Genomic DNA, 20,532 nt, shown 5'->3' with positions numbered 1-20,532 from the left:
GGCCCACGGCGGAAGGCGTGGGCTATAGCACACGAAAATTTGGGACTCGCGCGGAATTCCAGTTTTATGGCTGTCAAATGCCAAAAAATGTAATTTGGTCATGGCGGGGCGGTGAATATGGTTCCTTAGGCCGTATTCGATGTCCCGAAATATTTTTAGGCGATCCGGGTGCGGGGTCCCGGGCCCACGGCGGAAGGCGTGGGCTATAGCACACGAAAATTTTGGACTCGCGCGGAATTCCAGTTTTATGGCCGTAAAATGCCAAAAAACATAATTTGGTCATGGTGGGGCAGTGAATATAGTTCCTTAGGCCGTATTTGACATCCCGGAAAAATTTTAGGCACTCCGGATCCGGGGTCCCGGGCCCATGGCAGAAGGCGTGGGCTATAGCACACAAAAATTTGGGACTCGCGCGGAATTCCAATTTTATGGCCGTAAAATGCCAAAAAACATAATTTGATCATGGCGGGGTGGTGAATATGTTTCCATAGACCGTATTCGACGTCCCAGAAAATTTTCAGGCAATACGGGTCCCGGGCCCACGGCGGAAGGCGTGGGCTATAGCACACGAAAATTTGGGACTCGCGCGGAATTCCAGTTTTATGGCCGTAAAATGCCGAAAAATGTAATTTGGTCATGGCGGGGCGGTGAATATGGTTCCTTAGGCCGTATTCGATGTCCCGAAATATTTTTAGGCGATCCGGGTGCGGGGTCCCGGGCCCACGGCGGAAAGCGTGGGCTATAGCACACGAAAATTTGGGACTCGCGCGGAATTCCAGTTTTATGGCCGTAAAATGCCAAAAAACATAATTTGGTCATGGCGGGGCAGTGAATATGGTTCCTTAGGCCGTATTTGACATCCCGGAAAAATTTTAGGCACTCCGGATCCGGGGTCCCGGGCCCATGGCAGATGGCGTGGGCTATAGCACACAAAAATTTGGGACTCGCGCGGAATTCCAATTTTATGGCCGTAAAATGCCAAAAAACATAATTTGATCATGGCAGGGCAGTGAATATATTTCCTTAGACCGTATTCGACGTCCCGGAAAAATTTTAGGCAATTCAGGTCCGGGGCCCGGGCCCACGGCGGAAGGCGTGGGCTATAGCATACGAAAATTTGGGACTCGCGCGGAATTCCAGTTTTATGGCCGCAAAATGCCAAAAAACATCATTTGATCATGGCGGGGCGGTGAATATGTTTCCTTATACCGTATTCGACGTCCCGGAAAAATTTTATGCAATTCGGGTCCTGGGTCCCGGGCCCACGGCGGAAGGCGTGGGCTATAGCACACGAAAATTTGGGACTCGCGCGGAATTCCAGTTTTATGGCCGTAAAATGCCAAAAAACATAATTTGATCATGGCGGGGTGGTGAATATGTTTCCATAGACCGTATTCGATGTCCCAGAAAATTTTAGGCAATTCGGGTCCCGGGCCCACGGCGGAAGGCGTGGGCTATAGCACACGAAAATTTGGGACTCGCGCGGAATTCCAGTTTTATGGCTGTCAAATGCCAAAAAATGTAATTTGGTCATGGCGGGGCGGTGAATATGGTTCCTTAGGCCGTATTCGATGTCCCGAAATATTTTTAGGCGATCCGGGTGCGGGGTCCCGGGCCCACGGCGGAAGGCGTGGGCTATAGCACACGAAAATTTTGGACTCGCGCGGAATTCCAGTTTTATGGCCGTAAAATGCCAAAAAACATAATTTGGTCATGGTGGGGCAGTGAATATAGTTCCTTAGGCCGTATTTGACATCCCGGAAAAATTTTAGGCACTCCGGATCCGGGGTCCCGGGCCCATGGCAGAAGGCGTGGGCTATAGCACACAAAAATTTGGGACTCGCGCGGAATTCCAATTTTATGGCCGTAAAATGCCAAAAAACATAATTTGGTCATGGCGGGGCAGTGAATATGGTTCCTTAGGCCGTATTTGACATCCCGGAAAAATTTTAGGCACTCCGGATCCGGGGTCCCGGGCCCATGGCAGAAGGCGTGGGCTATAGCACACAAAAAGTTGGGACTCGCGCGGAATTCCAATTTTATGGCCGTAAAATGCCAAAAAACATAATTTCATCATGGCGGGGTGGTGAATATGTTTCCATAGACCGTATTCGATGTCCCAGAAAATTTTTAGGCAATTCGGGTCCCGGGCCCATGGCAGAAGGCGTGGGCTATAGCACACAAAAATTTGGGACTCGTGCGGAATTCCAATTTGATGGCCGTAAAATGCCAAAAAACATAATTTGATCATGGCAGGGCAGTGAATATGTTTCCTTAGACCGTATTCGATGTCCTGGAAAAATTTTAGGCAATTCAGGTCCGGGGCCCGGGCCCACGGCGGAAGGCGTGGGCTATAGCAAACGAAAATTTGGGACTCGCGCGGAATTCCAGTTTTATGGCCGCAAAATACCAAAAAACATAATTTGATCATGGCGGGGCGGTGAATATGTTTCCTTATACCGTATTCGATATCCCGGAAAAATTTTATGCAATTCGGGTCCTGGGTCCCGGGCCCACGGCGGAAGGCGTGGGCTATAGCACACGAAAATTTGGGACTCGCGCGGAATTCCAATTTTATGGCCGTAAAATGCCAAAAAATGTAATTTGGTCATGGCGGGGTAGTGAATATGGTTCCTTAGGCCGTATTCGACGTCCCGAAATATTTTTAGGCGATCCGGGTGCAGGGTCCCGGGCCCACGGCGGATGGCTTGGGCTATAGCACACAAAATTTTGGGACTCGCGCGGAATTCCAATTTTATGGCCGTAAAATGCCAAAAAACATAATTTGATCATGGCGGGGTGGTGAATATGTTTCCATAGACCGTATTCGACGTCCCAGAAAATTTTCAAGCAATTCGGGTCCCGGGCCCACGGCGGAAGGCGTGGGCTATAGCACACGAAAATTTGGGACTCGCGCGGAATTCCAGTTTTATGGCCGTAAAATGCCAAAAAATGTAATTTGGTCATGGCGGGGCGGTGAATATGGTTCCTTAGGCCGTATTCGATGTCCCGAAATATTTTTAGGCAATCCGGGTCCCGGGCCCACGGCGGAAGGCGTGGGCTATAGCACACGAAAATTTGGGACTCGCGCGAAATTCCAATTTTAAGGCCGTAAAATGCCAAAAAAAATAATTTGATCATGGCAGGGCAGTGAATATGTTTCCTTAGACCGTATTCGACGTCCTGGAAAAATATTAGGCAATTCAGGTCCGGGGCCCGGGCCCACGGCGGAAGGCGTGGGCTATAGCACACGAAAATTTGGGACTCGCGCGGAATTCCAGTTTTATGGCTGTCAAATGCCAAAAAATGTAATTTGGTCATGGCGGGGCGGTGAATATGGTTCCTTAGGCCGTATTCGATGTCCCGAAATATTTTTAGGCGATCCGGGTGCGGGGTCCCGGGCCCACGGCGGAAGGCGTGGGCTATAGCACACGAAAATTTTGGACTCGCGCGGAATTCCAGTTTTATGGCCGTAAAATGCCAAAAAACATAATTTGGTCATGGTGGGGCAGTGAATATAGTTCCTTAGGCCGTATTTGACATCCCGGAAAAATTTTAGGCACTCCGGATCCGGGGTCCCGGGCCCATGGCAGAAGGCGTGGGCTATAGCACACAAAAATTTGGGACTCGCGCGGAATTCCAATTTTATGGCCGTAAAATGCCAAAAAACATAATTTGATCATGGCGGGGTGGTGAATATGTTTCCATAGACCGTATTCGACGTCCCAGAAAATTTTCAGGCAATACGGGTCCCGGGCCCACGGCGGAAGGCGTGGGCTATAGCACACGAAAATTTGGGACTCGCGCGGAATTCCAGTTTTATGGCCGTAAAATGCCGAAAAATGTAATTTGGTCATGGCGGGGCGGTGAATATGGTTCCTTAGGCCGTATTCGATGTCCCGAAATATTTTTAGGCGATCCGGGTGCGGGGTCCCGGGCCCACGGCGGAAAGCGTGGGCTATAGCACACGAAAATTTGGGACTCGCGCGGAATTCCAGTTTTATGGCCGTAAAATGCCAAAAAACATAATTTGGTCATGGCGGGGCAGTGAATATGGTTCCTTAGGCCGTATTTGACATCCCGGAAAAATTTTAGGCACTCCGGATCCGGGGTCCCGGGCCCATGGCAGATGGCGTGGGCTATAGCACACAAAAATTTGGGACTCGCGCGGAATTCCAATTTTATGGCCGTAAAATGCCAAAAAACATAATTTGATCATGGCAGGGCAGTGAATATATTTCCTTAGACCGTATTCGACGTCCCGGAAAAATTTTAGGCAATTCAGGTCCGGGGCCCGGGCCCACGGCGGAAGGCGTGGGCTATAGCATACGAAAATTTGGGACTCGCGCGGAATTCCAGTTTTATGGCCGCAAAATGCCAAAAAACATAATTTGATCATGGCGGGGCGGTGAATATGTTTCCTTATACCGTATTCGACGTCCCGGAAAAATTTTATGCAATTCGGGTCCTGGGTCCCGGGCCCACGGCGGAAGGCGTGGGCTATAGCACACGAAAATTTGGGACTCGCGCGGAATTCCAATTTTATGGCCGTAAAATGCCAAAAAATGTAATTTGGTCATGGCGGGGCTGTGAATATGGTTCCTTAGGCCGTATTTGACATCCCGGAAAAATTTTAAGCACTCCGAATCAGGGGTCCCGGGCCCATGGCAGAAGGCGTGGGCTATAGCACACAAAATTTTGGGACTCGCGCGGAATTCCAATTTTATGGCCGTAAAATGCCAAAAAACATAATTTGATCATGGCGGGGTGGTGAATATGTTTCCATAGACCGTATTCGATGTCCCAGAAAATTTTAGGCAATTCGGGTCCCGGGCCCACGGCGGAAGGCGTGGGCTATAGCACACGAAAATTTGGGACTCGCGCGGAATTCCAGTTTTATGGCCGTAAAATGCCAAAAAACATAATTTGGTCATGGCGGGGCAGTGAATATGGTTCCTTAGGCCGTATTTGACATCCCGGAAAAATTTTAGGCACTCCGGATCCGGGGTCCCGGGCCCATGGCAGATGGCGTGGGTTATAGCACACAAAAATTTGGGACTCGCGCGGAATTCCAATTTTATGGCCGTAAAATGCCAAAAAACATAATTTGGTCATGGCGGGGCTGTGAATATGGTTCCTTAGGCCGTATTTGACATCCCGGAAAAATTTTAAGCACTCCGAATCAGGGGTCCCGGGCCCATGGCAGAAGGCGTGGGCTATAGCACACAAAATTTTGGGACTCGCGCGGAATTCCAATTTTATGGCCGTAAAATGCCAAAAAACATAATTTGATCATGGCGGGGTGGTGAATATGTTTCCATAGACCGTATTCGATGTCCCAGAAAATTTTAGGCAATTCGGGTCCCGGGCCCACGGCGGAAGGCGTGGGCTATAGCACACGAAAATTTGGGACTCGCGCGGAATTCCAATTTTATGGCCGTAAAATGCCAAAAAATGTAATTTGGTCATGGCGGGGCTGTGAATATGGTTCCTTAGGCCGTATTTGACATCCCGGAAAAATTTTAAGCACTCCGAATCAGGGGTCCCGGGCCCATGGCAGAAGGCGTGGGCTATAGCACACAAAATTTTGGGACTCGCGCGGAATTCCAATTTTATGGCCGTAAAATGCCAAAAAACATAATTTGATCATGGCAGGGCAGTGAATATGTTTCCTTAGACCGTATTCGACGTCCTGGAAAAATATTAGGCAATTCAGGTCCGGGGCCCGGGCCCACGGCGGAAGGCGTGGGCTATAGCACACGAAAATTTGGGACTCGCGCGGAATTCCAGTTTTATGGCTGTCAAATGCCAAAAAATGTAATTTGGTCATGGCGGGGCGGTGAATATGGTTCCTTAGGCCGTATTCGATGTCCCGAAATATTTTTAGGCGATCCGGGTGCGGGGTCCCGGGCCCACGGCGGAAGGCGTGGGCTATAGCACACGAAAATTTTGGACTCGCGCGGAATTCCAGTTTTATGGCCGTAAAATGCCAAAAAACATAATTTGGTCATGGTGGGGCAGTGAATATAGTTCCTTAGGCCGTATTTGACATCCCGGAAAAATTTTAGGCACTCCGGATCCGGGGTCCCGGGCCCATGGCAGAAGGCGTGGGCTATAGCACACAAAAATTTGGGACTCGCGCGGAATTCCAATTTTATGGCCGTAAAATGCCAAAAAACATAATTTGATCATGGCGGGGTGGTGAATATGTTTCCATAGACCGTATTCGACGTCCCAGAAAATTTTCAGGCAATACGGGTCCCGGGCCCACGGCGGAAGGCGTGGGCTATAGCACACGAAAATTTGGGACTCGCGCGGAATTCCAGTTTTATGGCCGTAAAATGCCGAAAAATGTAATTTGGTCATGGCGGGGCGGTGAATATGGTTCCTTAGGCCGTATTCGATGTCCCGAAATATTTTTAGGCGATCCGGGTGCGGGGTCCCGGGCCCACGGCGGAAAGCGTGGGCTATAGCACACGAAAATTTGGGACTCGCGCGGAATTCCAGTTTTATGGCCGTAAAATGCCAAAAAACATAATTTGGTCATGGCGGGGCAGTGAATATGGTTCCTTAGGCCGTATTTGACATCCCGGAAAAATTTTAGGCACTCCGGATCCGGGGTCCCGGGCCCATGGCAGATGGCGTGGGCTATAGCACACAAAAATTTGGGACTCGCGCGGAATTCCAATTTTATGGCCGTAAAATGCCAAAAAACATAATTTGATCATGGCAGGGCAGTGAATATATTTCCTTAGACCGTATTCGACGTCCCGGAAAAATTTTAGGCAATTCAGGTCCGGGGCCCGGGCCCACGGCGGAAGGCGTGGGCTATAGCATACGAAAATTTGGGACTCGCGCGGAATTCCAGTTTTATGGCCGCAAAATGCCAAAAAACATAATTTGATCATGGCGGGGCGGTGAATATGTTTCCTTATACCGTATTCGACGTCCCGGAAAAATTTTATGCAATTCGGGTCCTGGGTCCCGGGCCCACGGCGGAAGGCGTGGGCTATAGCACACGAAAATTTGGGACTCGCGCGGAATTCCAATTTTATGGCCGTAAAATGCCAAAAAATGTAATTTGGTCATGGCGGGGCTGTGAATATGGTTCCTTAGGCCGTATTTGACATCCCGGAAAAATTTTAAGCACTCCGAATCAGGGGTCCCGGGCCCATGGCAGAAGGCGTGGGCTATAGCACACAAAATTTTGGGACTCGCGCGGAATTCCAATTTTATGGCCGTAAAATGCCAAAAAACATAATTTGATCATGGCGGGGTGGTGAATATGTTTCCATAGACCGTATTCGATGTCCCAGAAAATTTTAGGCAATTCGGGTCCCGGGCCCACGGCGGAAGGCGTGGGCTATAGCACACGAAAATTTGGGACTCGCGCGGAATTCCAGTTTTATGGCCGTAAAATGCCAAAAAACATAATTTGGTCATGGCGGGGCAGTGAATATGGTTCCTTAGGCCGTATTTGACATCCCGGAAAAATTTTAGGCACTCCGGATCCGGGGTCCCGGGCCCATGGCAGATGGCGTGGGCTATAGCACACAAAAATTTGGGACTCGCGCGGAATTCCAATTTTATGGCCGTAAAATGCCAAAAAACATAATTTGATCATGGCAGGGCAGTGAATATGGTTCCTTAGGCCGTATTTGACATCCCGGAAAAATTTTAAGCACTCCGAATCAGGGGTCCCGGGCCCATGGCAGAAGGCGTGGGCTATAGCACACAAAATTTTGGGACTCGCGCGGAATTCCAATTTTATGGCCGTAAAATGCCAAAAAACATAATTTGATCATGGCGGGGTGGTGAATATGTTTCCATAGACCGTATTCGATGTCCCAGAAAATTTTAGGCAATTCGGGTCCCGGGCCCACGGCGGAAGGCGTGGGCTATAGCACACGAAAATTTGGGACTCGCGCGGAATTCCAATTTTATGGCCGTAAAATGCCAAAAAATGTAATTTGGTCATGGCGGGGCTGTGAATATGGTTCCTTAGGCCGTATTTGACATCCCGGAAAAATTTTAAGCACTCCGAATCAGGGGTCCCAGGCCCATGGCAGAAGGCGTGGGCTATAGCACACAAAATTTTGGGACTCGCGCGGAATTCCAATTTTATGGCCGTAAAATGCCAAAAAACATAATTTGATCATGGCAGGGCAGTGAATATGTTTCCTTAGACCGTATTCGACGTCCTGGAAAAATATTAGGCAATTCAGGTCCGGGGCCCGGGCCCACGGCGGAAGGCGTGGGCTATAGCACACGAAAATTTGGGACTCGCGCGGAATTCCAGTTTTATGGCTGTCAAATGCCAAAAAATGTAATTTGGTCATGGCGGGGCGGTGAATATGGTTCCTTAGGCCGTATTCGATGTCCCGAAATATTTTTAGGCGATCCGGGTGCGGGGTCCCGGGCCCACGGCGGAAGGCGTGGGCTATAGCACACGAAAATTTTGGACTCGCGCGGAATTCCAGTTTTATGGCCGTAAAATGCCAAAAAACATAATTTGGTCATGGTGGGGCAGTGAATATAGTTCCTTAGGCCGTATTTGACATCCCGGAAAAATTTTAGGCACTCCGGATCCGGGGTCCCGGGCCCATGGCAGAAGGCGTGGGCTATAGCACACAAAAATTTGGGACTCGCGCGGAATTCCAATTTTATGGCCGTAAAATGCCAAAAAACATAATTTGATCATGGCGGGGTGGTGAATATGTTTCCATAGACCGTATTCGACGTCCCAGAAAATTTTCAGGCAATACGGGTCCCGGGCCCACGGCGGAAGGCGTGGGCTATAGCACACGAAAATTTGGGACTCGCGCGGAATTCCAGTTTTATGGCCGTAAAATGCCGAAAAATGTAATTTGGTCATGGCGGGGCGGTGAATATGGTTCCTTAGGCCGTATTCGATGTCCCGAAATATTTTTAGGCGATCCGGGTGCGGGGTCCCGGGCCCACGGCGGAAAGCGTGGGCTATAGCACACGAAAATTTGGGACTCGCGCGGAATTCCAGTTTTATGGCCGTAAAATGCCAAAAAACATAATTTGGTCATGGCGGGGCAGTGAATATGGTTCCTTAGGCCGTATTTGACATCCCGGAAAAATTTTAGGCACTCCGGATCCGGGGTCCCGGGCCCATGGCAGATGGCGTGGGCTATAGCACACAAAAATTTGGGACTCGCGCGGAATTCCAATTTTATGGCCGTAAAATGCCAAAAAACATAATTTGATCATGGCAGGGCAGTGAATATATTTCCTTAGACCGTATTCGACGTCCCGGAAAAATTTTAGGCAATTCAGGTCCGGGGCCCGGGCCCACGGCGGAAGGCGTGGGCTATAGCATACGAAAATTTGGGACTCGCGCGGAATTCCAGTTTTATGGCCGCAAAATGCCAAAAAACATAATTTGATCATGGCGGGGCGGTGAATATGTTTCCTTATACCGTATTCGACGTCCCGGAAAATTTTTATGCAATTCGGGTCCTGGGTCCCGGGCCCACGGCGGAAGGCGTGGGCTATAGCACACGAAAATTTGGGACTCGCGCGGAATTCCAATTTTATGGCCGTAAAATGCCAAAAAATGTAATTTGGTCATGGCGGGGCTGTGAATATGGTTCCTTAGGCCGTATTTGACATCCCGGAAAAATTTTAAGCACTCCGAATCAGGGGTCCCGGGCCCATGGCAGAAGGCGTGGGCTATAGCACACAAAATTTTGGGACTCGCGCGGAATTCCAATTTTATGGCCGTAAAATGCCAAAAAACATAATTTGATCATGGCGGGGTGGTGAATATGTTTCCATAGACCGTATTCGATGTCCCAGAAAATTTTAGGCAATTCGGGTCCCGGGCCCACGGCGGAAGGCGTGGGCTATAGCACACGAAAATTTGGGACTCGCGCGGAATTCCAATTTTATGGCCACAAAATGCCAAAAAACATAATTTGATCATGGCGGGGAGGTGAATATGTTTCCTTAGACCGTATTCGACGTCCCGGAAAAATTTTAGGCAATTCGGGTCCGGGGTCCCGGGCCCACGGCGGAAGGCGTGGGCTATAGCATACGAAAATTTGGGACTCGCGCGGAATTCCAGTTTTATGGCCGCAAAATGCCAAAAAACATAATTTGATCATGGCGGGGCGGTGAATATGTTTCCTTATACCGTATTCGACGTCCCGGAAAAATTTTATGCAATTCGGGTCCTGGGTCCCGGGCCCACGGCGGAAGGCGTGGGCTATAGCACACGAAAATTTGGGACTCGCGCGGAATTCCAATTTTATGGCCGTAAAATGCCAAAAAACATAATTTGATCATGGCGGGGTGGTGAATATGTTTCCATAGACCGTATTCGACGTCCCGGAAAAATTTTAGGCAATTCGGGTCCGGGGTCCCGGGCCCACGGCGGAAGGCGTGGGCTATAGCATACGAAAATTTGGGACTCGCGCGGAATTCCAGTTTTATGGCCGCAAAATGCCAAAAAACATAATTTGATCATGGCGGGGCGGTGAATATGTTTCCTTATACCGTATTCGACGTCCCGGAAAAATTTTATGCAATTCGGGTCCTGGGTCCCGGGCCCACGGCGGAAGGCGTGGGCTATAGCACACGAAAATTTGGGACACGCGCGGAATTCCAATTTTATGGCCGTAAAATGCCAAAAAATGTAATTTGGTCATGGCGGGGCTGTGAATATGGTTCCTTAGGCCGTATTTGACATCCCGGAAAAATTTTAAGCACTCCGAATCAGGGGTCCCGGGCCCATGGCAGAAGGCGTGGGCTATAGCACACAAAATTTTGGGACTCGCGCGGAATTCCAATTTTATGGCCGTAAAATGCCAAAAAACATAATTTGATCATGGCGGGGTGGTGAATATGTTTCCATAGACCGTATTCGATGTCCCAGAAAATTTTAGGCAATTCGGGTCCCGGGCCCACGGCGGAAGGCGTGGGCTATAGCACACGAAAATTTGGGACTCGCGCGGAATTCCAATTTTATGGCCACAAAATGCCAAAAAACATAATTTGATCATGGCGGGGAGGTGAATATGTTTCCTTAGACCGTATTCGACGTCCCGAAAAAATTTTAGGCAATTCGGGTCCGGGGTCCCGGGCCCACGGCGGAAGGCGTGGGCTATAGCACACGAAAATTTGGGACTCGCGCGGAATTCCAATTTTATGGCCGTAAAATGCCATAAAATGTAATTTGGTCATGGCGGGGCGGTGAATATGGTTCCTTAGGCCGTATTCGATGTCCCGAAATATTTTTAGGCGATCCGGGTGCAGGGTCCCGGGCCCACGGCGGATGGCGTGGGCTATAGCACACGAAAATTTGGGACTCGCGCGGAATTCCAGTTTTATGGCCGTAAAATGCCAAAAAACATAATTTGGTCATGGCGGGGCAGTGAATATGGTTCCTTAGGCCGTATTTGACATCCCGGAAAAATTTTAGGCACTCCGGATCCGGGGTCCCGGGCCCATGGCAGAAGGCGTGGGCTATAGCACACAAAAAGTTGGGACTCGCGCGGAATTCCAATTTTATGGTCGTAAAATGCCAAAAAACATAATTTCATCATGGCGGGGTGGTGAATATGTTTCCATAGACCGTATTCGATGTCCCAGAAAATTTTTAGGCAATTCGGGTCCCGGGCCCATGGCAGAAGGCGTGGGCTATAGCACACAAAAATTTGGGACTCGCGCGGAATTCCAATTTGATGGCCGTAAAATGCCAAAAAACATAATTTGATCATGGCAGGGCAGTGAATATGTTTCCTTAGACCGTATTCGACGTCCCGGAAAAATTTTAGGCAATTCAGGTCCGGGGCCCGGGCCCACGGCGGAAGGCGTGGGCTATAGCACACGAAAATTTGGGACTCGCGCGGAATTCCAGTTTTATGGCCGCAAAATGCCAAAAAACATAATTTGATCATGGCGGGGCGGTGAATATGTTTCCTTATACCGTATTCGACGTCCCGGAAAAATTTTATGCAATTCGGGTCCTGGGTCCCGGGCCCACGGCGGAAGGCGTGGGCTATAGCACACGAAAATTTGGGACTCGCGCGGAATTCCAATTTTATGGCCGTAAAATGCCAAAAAATGTAATTTGGTCATGGCGGGGTAGTGAATATGGTTCCTTAGGCCGTATTCGACGTCCCGAAATATTTTTAGGCGATCCGGGTGCAGGGTCCCGGGCCCACGGCGGATGGCTTGGGCTATAGCACACAAAATTTTGGGACTCGCGCGGAATTCCAATTTTATGGCCGTAAAATGCCAAAAAACATAATTTGATCATGGCGGGGTGGTGAATATGTTTCCATAGACCGTATTCGACGTCCCAGAAAATTTTCAAGCAATTCGGGTCCCGGGCCCACGGCGGAAGGCGTGGGCTATAGCACACGAAAATTTGGGACTCGCGCGGAATTCCAGTTTTATGGCCGTAAAATGCCAAAAAATGTAATTTGGTCATGGCGGGGCGGTGAATATGGTTCCTTAGGCCGTATTCGATGTCCCGAAATATTTTTAGGCAATCCGGGTCCCGGGCCCACGGCGGAAGGCGTGGGCTATAGCACACGAAAATTTGGGACTCGCGCGAAATTCCAATTTTAAGGCCGTAAAATGCCAAAAAAAATAATTTGATCATGGCAGGGCAGTGAATATGTTTCCTTAGACCGTATTCGACGTCCTGGAAAAATATTAGGCAATTCAGGTCCGGGGCCCGGGCCCACGGCGGAAGGCGTGGGCTATAGCACACGAAAATTTGGGACTCGCGCGGAATTCCAGTTTTATGGCTGTCAAATGCCAAAAAATGTAATTTGGTCATGGCGGGGCGGTGAATATGGTTCCTTAGGCCGTATTCGATGTCCCGAAATATTTTTAGGCGATCCGGGTGCGGGGTCCCGGGCCCACGGCGGAAGGCGTGGGCTATAGCACACGAAAATTTTGGACTCGCGCGGAATTCCAGTTTTATGGCCGTAAAATGCCAAAAAACATAATTTGGTCATGGTGGGGCAGTGAATATAGTTCCTTAGGCCGTATTTGACATCCCGGAAAAATTTTAGGCACTCCGGATCCGGGGTCCCGGGCCCATGGCAGAAGGCGTGGGCTATAGCACACAAAAATTTGGGACTCGCGCGGAATTCCAATTTTATGGCCGTAAAATGCCAAAAAACATAATTTGATCATGGCGGGGTGGTGAATATGTTTCCATAGACCGTATTCGACGTCCCAGAAAATTTTCAGGCAATACGGGTCCCGGGCCCACGGCGGAAGGCGTGGGCTATAGCACACGAAAATTTGGGACTCGCGCGGAATTCCAGTTTTATGGCCGTAAAATGCCGAAAAATGTAATTTGGTCATGGCGGGGCGGTGAATATGGTTCCTTAGGCCGTATTCGATGTCCCGAAATATTTTTAGGCGATCCGGGTGCGGGGTCCCGGGCCCACGGCGGAAAGCGTGGGCTATAGCACACGAAAATTTGGGACTCGCGCGGAATTCCAGTTTTATGGCCGTAAAATGCCAAAAAACATAATTTGGTCATGGCGGGGCAGTGAATATGGTTCCTTAGGCCGTATTTGACATCCCGGAAAAATTTTAGGCACTCCGGATCCGGGGTCCCGGGCCCATGGCAGATGGCGTGGGCTATAGCACACAAAAATTTGGGACTCGCGCGGAATTCCAATTTTATGGCCGTAAAATGCCAAAAAACATAATTTGATCATGGCAGGGCAGTGAATATATTTCCTTAGACCGTATTCGACGTCCCGGAAAAATTTTAGGCAATTCAGGTCCGGGGCCCGGGCCCACGGCGGAAGGCGTGGGCTATAGCATACGAAAATTTGGGACTCGCGCGGAATTCCAGTTTTATGGCCGCAAAATGCCAAAAAACATAATTTGATCATGGCGGGGCGGTGAATATGTTTCCTTATACCGTATTCGACGTCCCGGAAAAATTTTATGCAATTCGGGTCCTGGGTCCCGGGCCCACGGCGGAAGGCGTGGGCTATAGCACACGAAAATTTGGGACTCGCGCGGAATTCCAATTTTATGGCCGTAAAATGCCAAAAAATGTAATTTGGTCATGGCGGGGCTGTGAATATGGTTCCTTAGGCCGTATTTGACATCCCGGAAAAATTTTAAGCACTCCGAATCAGGGGTCCCGGGCCCATGGCAGAAGGCGTGGGCTATAGCACACAAAATTTTGGGACTCGCGCGGAATTCCAATTTTATGGCCGTAAAATGCCAAAAAACATAATTTGATCATGGCGGGGTGGTGAATATGTTTCCATAGACCGTATTCGATGTCCCAGAAAATTTTAGGCAATTCGGGTCCCGGGCCCACGGCGGAAGGCGTGGGCTATAGCACACGAAAATTTGGGACTCGCGCGGAATTCCAGTTTTATGGCTGTCAAATGCCAAAAAATGTAATTTGGTCATGGCGGGGCGGTGAATATGGTTCCTTAGGCCGTATTCGATGTCCCGAAATATTTTTAGGCGATCCGGGTGCGGGGTCCCGGGCCCACGGCGGAAGGCGTGGGCTATAGCACACGAAAATTTTGGACTCGCGCGGAATTCCAGTTTTATGGCCGTAAAATGCCAAAAAACATAATTTGGTCATGGTGGGGCAGTGAATATAGTTCCTTAGGCCGTATTTGACATCCCGGAAAAATTTTAGGCACTCCGGATCCGGGGTCCCGGGCCCATGGCAGAAGGCGTGGGCTATAGCACACAAAAATTTGGGACTCGCGCGGAATTCCAATTTTATGGCCGTAAAATGCCAAAAAACATAATTTGATCATGGCGGGGTGGTGAATATGTTTCCATAGACCGTATTCGACGTCCCAGAAAATTTTCAGGCAATACGGGTCCCGGGCCCACGGCGGAAGGCGTGGGCTATAGCACACGAAAATTTGGGACTCGCGCGGAATTCCAGTTTTATGGCCGTAAAATGCCAAAAAACATAATTTGGTCATGGAGGGGCAGTGAATATGGTTCCTTAGGCCGTATTTGACATCCCGGAAAAATTTTAAGCACTCCGGATCAGGGGTCCCGGGCCCATGGCAGAAGGCGTGGGCTATAGCACACAAAATTTTGGGACTCGCGCGGAATTCCAATTTTATGGCCGTAAAATGCCAAAAAACATAATTTGATCATGGCGGGGTGGTGAATATGTTTCCATAGACCGTATTCGACGTCCCAGAAAATTTTCAGGCAATACGGGTCCCGGGCCCACGGCGGAAGGCGTGGGCTATAGCACACGAAAATTTGGGACTCGCGCGGAATTCCAATTTTATTTCCGCAAAATGCCAAAAAACATAATTTGATCATGGCGGGGCGGTGAATATGTTTCCTTAGACCGTATTCGACGTCCCGGAAAAATTTTAGGCAATTCGGGTCCGGGGTCCCGGGCCCACGGCGGAAGGCGTGGGCTATAGCACACGAAAATTTGGGACTCGCGCGGAATTCCAATTTTATGGCCGTAAAATGCCATAAAATGTAATTTGGTCATGGCGGGGCGGTGAATATGGTTCCTTAGGCCGTATTCGATGTCCCGAAATATTTTTAGGCGATCCGGGTGCAGGGTCCCGGGCCCACGGCGGATGGCGTGGGCTATAGCACACGAAAATTTGGGACTCGCGCGGAATTCCAGTTTTATGGCCGTAAAATGCCAAAAAACATAATTTGGTCATGGCGGGGCAGTGAATATGGTTCCTTAGGCCGTATTTGACATCCCGGAAAAATTTTAGGCACTCCGGATCCGGGGTCCCGGGCCCATGGCAGAAGGCGTGGGCTATAGCACACAAAAAGTTGGGACTCGCGCGGAATTCCAATTTTATGGCCGTAAAATGCCAAAAAACATAATTTCATCATGGCGGGGTGGTGAATATGTTTCCATAGACCGTATTCGATGTCCCAGAAAATTTTTAGGCAATTCGGGTCCCGGGCCCATGGCGGAAGGCGTGGGCTATAGCACACGAAAATTTGGGACTCGCGCGGATTTCCAGTTTTATGGCCGCAAAATGCCAAAAAACATAATTTGATCATGGCGGGGCGGTGGATATGTTTCCTTAGACCGTATTCCACGTCCCGGAAAAATTTTAGGCAATTCGAGTCCGGGGTCCCGGGCCCACGGCGGAAGGCGTGGGCTATAGCACACGAAAATTTGGGACTCGCGCGGAATTCCAATTTTATGGCCGTAAAATGCCATAAAATGTAATTTGGTCATGGCGGGGTGGTGAATATGGTTCCTTAGGCCGTATTCGATGTCCCGAAATATTTTTAGGCGATCCGGGTGCAGGGTCCCGGGCCCACGGCGGATGGCGTGGGCTATAGCACACGAAAATTTGGGACTCGCGCGGAATTCCAGTTTTATGGCCGTAAAATGCCAAAAAACATAATTTGGTCATGGCGGGGCAGTGAATATGGTTCCTTAGGCCGTATTTGACATCCCGGAAAAATTTTAGGCACTCCGGATCCGGGGTCCCGGGCCCATGGCAGATGGCGTGGGTTATAGCACACAAAAAGTTGGGACTCGCGCGGAATTCCAATTTTATGGCCGTAAAATGCCAAAAAACATAATTTCATCATGGCGGGGTGGTGAATATGTTTCCATAGACCGTATTCGATGTCCCAGAAAATTTTTAGGCAATTCGGGTCCCGGGCCCATGGCAGAAGGCGTGGGCTATAGCACACAAAAATTTGGGACTCGCGCGGAATTCCAATTTGATGGCCGTAAAATGCCAAAAAACATAATTTGATCATGGCAGGGCAGTGAATATGTTTCCTTAGACCGTATTCGACGTCCCGGAAAAATTTTAGGCAATTCAGGTCCGGGGCCCGGGCCCACGGCGGAAGGCGTGGGCTATAGCACACGAAAATTTGGGACTCGCGCGGAATTCCAGTTTTATGGCCGCAAAATGCCAAAAAACATAATTTGATCATGGCGGGGCGGTGAATATGTTTCCTTATACCGTATTCGACGTCCCGGAAAATTTTTATGCAATTCGGGTCCTGGGTCCCGGGCCCACGGCGGAAGGCGTGGGCTATAGCACACGAAAATTTGGGACTCGCGCGGAATTCCAATTTTATGGCCGTAAAATGCCAAAAAATGTAATTTGGTCATGGCGGGGTAGTGAATATGGTTCCTTAGGCCGTATTCGACGTCCCGAAATATTTTTAGGCGATCCGGGTGCGGGGTCCCGGGCCCACGGCGGAAGGCGTGGGCTATAGCACACGAAACTTTGGGACTCGCGCGGAATTCCAGTTTTATGGCCGTAAAATGCCAAAAAACATAATTTGATCATGGCGGGGTGGTGAATATGTTTCCATAGACCGTATTCGACGTCCCAGAAAATTTTTAAGCAATTCGGGTCCCGGGCCCACGGCGGAAGGCGTGGGCTATAGCACACGAAAATTTGGGACTCGCGCGGAATTCCAATTTTATGGCCGTAAAATGCCAAAAAATGTAATTTGGTCATGGCGGGGCGGTGAATATGGTTCCTTAGGCCGTATTCGATGTCCCGAAATATTTTTAGGCAATCCGGGTCCCGGGCCCACGGCGGAAGGCGTGGGCTATAGCACACGAAAATTTGGGACTCGCGCGGAATTCCAATTTTAAGGCCGTAAAATGCCAAAAAAATAATTTGATCATGGCAGGGCAGTGAATATGTTTCCTTAGACCGTATTCGACGTCCTGGAAAAATATTAGGCAATTCAGGTCCGGGGCCCGGGCCCACGGCGGAAGGCGTGGGCTATAGCACACGAAAATTTGGGACTCGCGCGGAATTCCAGTTTTATGGCCGTAAAATGCCAAAAAATGTAATTTGGTCATGGAGGGGCGGTGAATATGGTTCCTTAGGCCGTATTCAACGTCCCGAAATATTTTTAGGCGATCCGGGTGCGGGGTCCCGGGCCCACGGCGGAAGGCGTGGGCTATAGCACACGAAACTTTGGGACTCGCGCGGAATTCCAGTTTTATGGCCGTAAAATGTCAAAAATCATAATTTGGTCATGGAGGGGCAGTGAATATGGTTCCTTAGGCCGTATTTGACATCCCGGAAAAATTTTAGGCACTCCGGATCCGGGGTCCCGGACCCATGGCAGAAGGCGTGGGCTATAACACACAAAAATTTGGGACTCGCGCGGAATTCCAATTTTATGGCCGTAAAATGCCAAAAAACATAATTTGATCATGGCAGGGCAGTGAATATATTTCCTTAGACCGTATTCGACGTCCCGGAAAAATTTTAGGCAATTCAAGTCCGGGGCCCACGGCGGAAGGCGTGGGCTATAGCACACGAAAATTTGGGACTCGCGCGGATTTCCAGTTTTATGGCCGCAAAATGCCAAAAAACATAATTTGATCATGGCGGGGCGGTGGATATGTTTCCTTAGACCGTATTCCACGTCCCGGAAAAATTTTAGGCAATTCGAGTCCGGGGTCCCGGGCCCACGGCGGAAGGCGTGGGCTATAGCACACGAAAATTTGGGACTCGCGCGGAATTCCAATTTTATGGCCGTAAAATGCCATAAAATGTAATTTGGTCATGGCGGGGTGGTGAATATGGTTCCTTAGGCCGTATTCGATGTCCCGAAATATTTTTAGGCGATCCGGGTGCAGGGTCCCGGGCCCACGGCGGATGGCGTGGGCTATAGCACACGAAAATTTGGGACTCGCGCGGAATTCCAGTTTTATGGCCGTAAAATGCCAAAAAACATAATTTGGTCATGGCGGGGCAGTGAATATGGTTCCTTAGGCCGTATTTGACATCCCGGAAAAATTTTAGGCACTCCGGATCCGGGGTCCCGGGCCCATGGCAGATGGCGTGGGTTATAGCACACAAAAAGTTGGGACTCGCGCGGAATTCCAATTTTATGGCCGTAAAATGCCAAAAAACATAATTTCATCATGGCGGGGTGGTGAATATGTTTCCATAGACCGTATTCGATGTCCCAGAAAATTTTTAGGCAATTCGGGTCCCGGGCCCATGGCAGAAGGCGTGGGCTATAGCACACAAAAATTTGGGACTCGCGCGGAATTCCAATTTGATGGCCGTAAAATGCCAAAAAACATAATTTGATCATGGCAGGGCAGTGAATATGTTTCCTTAGACCGTATTCGACGTCCCGGAAAAATTTTAGGCAATTCAGGTCCGGGGCCCGGGCCCACGGCGGAAGGCGTGGGCTATAGCACACGAAAATTTGGGACTCGCGCGGAATTCCAGTTTTATGGCCGCAAAATGCCAAAAAACATAATTTGATCATGGCGGGGCGGTGAATATGTTTCCTTATACCGTATTCGACGTCCCGGAAAATTTTTATGCAATTCGGGTCCTGGGTCCCGGGCCCACGGCGGAAGGCGTGGGCTATAGCACACGAAAATTTGGGACTCGCGCGGAATTCCAATTTTATGGCCGTAAAATGCCAAAAAATGTAATTTGGTCATGGCGGGGTAGTGAATATGGTTCCTTAGGCCGTATTCGACGTCCCGAAATATTTTTAGGCGATCCGGGTGCGGGGTCCCGGGCCCACGGCGGAAGGCGTGGGCTATAGCACACGAAACTTTGGGACTCGCGCGGAATTCCAGTTTTATGGCCGTAAAATGCCAAAAAACATAATTTGATCATGGCGGGGTGGTGAATATGTTTCCATAGACCGTATTCGACGTCCCAGAAAATTTTTAAGCAATTCGGGTCCCGGGCCCACGGCGGAAGGCGTGGGCTATAGCACACGAAAATTTGGGACTCGCGCGGAATTCCAATTTTATGGCCGTAAAATGCCAAAAAATGTAATTTGGTCATGGCGGGGCGGTGAATATGGTTCCTTAGGCCGTATTCGATGTCCCGAAATATTTTTAGGCAATCCGGGTCCCGGGCCCACGGCGGAAGGCGTGGGCTATAGCACACGAAAATTTGGGACTCGCGCGGAATTCCAATTTTAAGGCCGTAAAATGCCAAAAAAAATAATTTGATCATGGCAGGGCAGTGAATATGTTTCCTTAGACCGTATTCGACGTCCCGGAAAAATTTTAGGCAATTCAGGTCCGGGGCCCGGGCCCACGGCGGAAGGCGTGGGCTATAGCACACGAAAATTTGGGACTCGCGCGGAATTCCAGTTTTATGGCCGTAAAATGCCAAAAAATGTAATTTGGTCATGGAGGGGCGGTGAATATGGTTCCTTAGGCCGTATTCAACGTCCCGAAATATTTTTAGGCGATCCGGGTGCGGGGTCCCGGGCCCACGGCGGAAGGCGTGGGCTATAGCACACGAAACTTTGGGACTCGCGCGGAATTCCAGTTTTATGGCCGTAAAATGTCAAAAATCATAATTTGGTCATGGAGGGGCAGTGAATATGGTTCCTTAGGCCGTATTTGACATCCCGGAAAAATTTTAGGCACTCCGGATCCGGGGTCCCGGACCCATGGCAGAAGGCGTGGGCTATAACACACAAAAATTTGGGACTCGCGCGGAATTCCAATTTTATGGCCGTAAAATGCCAAAAAACATAATTTGATCATGGCAGGGCAGTGAATATATTTCC

The sequence above is a fragment of the Nicotiana sylvestris genome, chromosome 10, assembly GCF_000393655.2.
Source record: "Nicotiana sylvestris chromosome 10, ASM39365v2, whole genome shotgun sequence".
Classification (NCBI taxonomy): Eukaryota; Viridiplantae; Streptophyta; class Magnoliopsida; order Solanales; family Solanaceae; genus Nicotiana; species Nicotiana sylvestris.
This window is presented reverse-complemented; position numbering follows the sequence as displayed.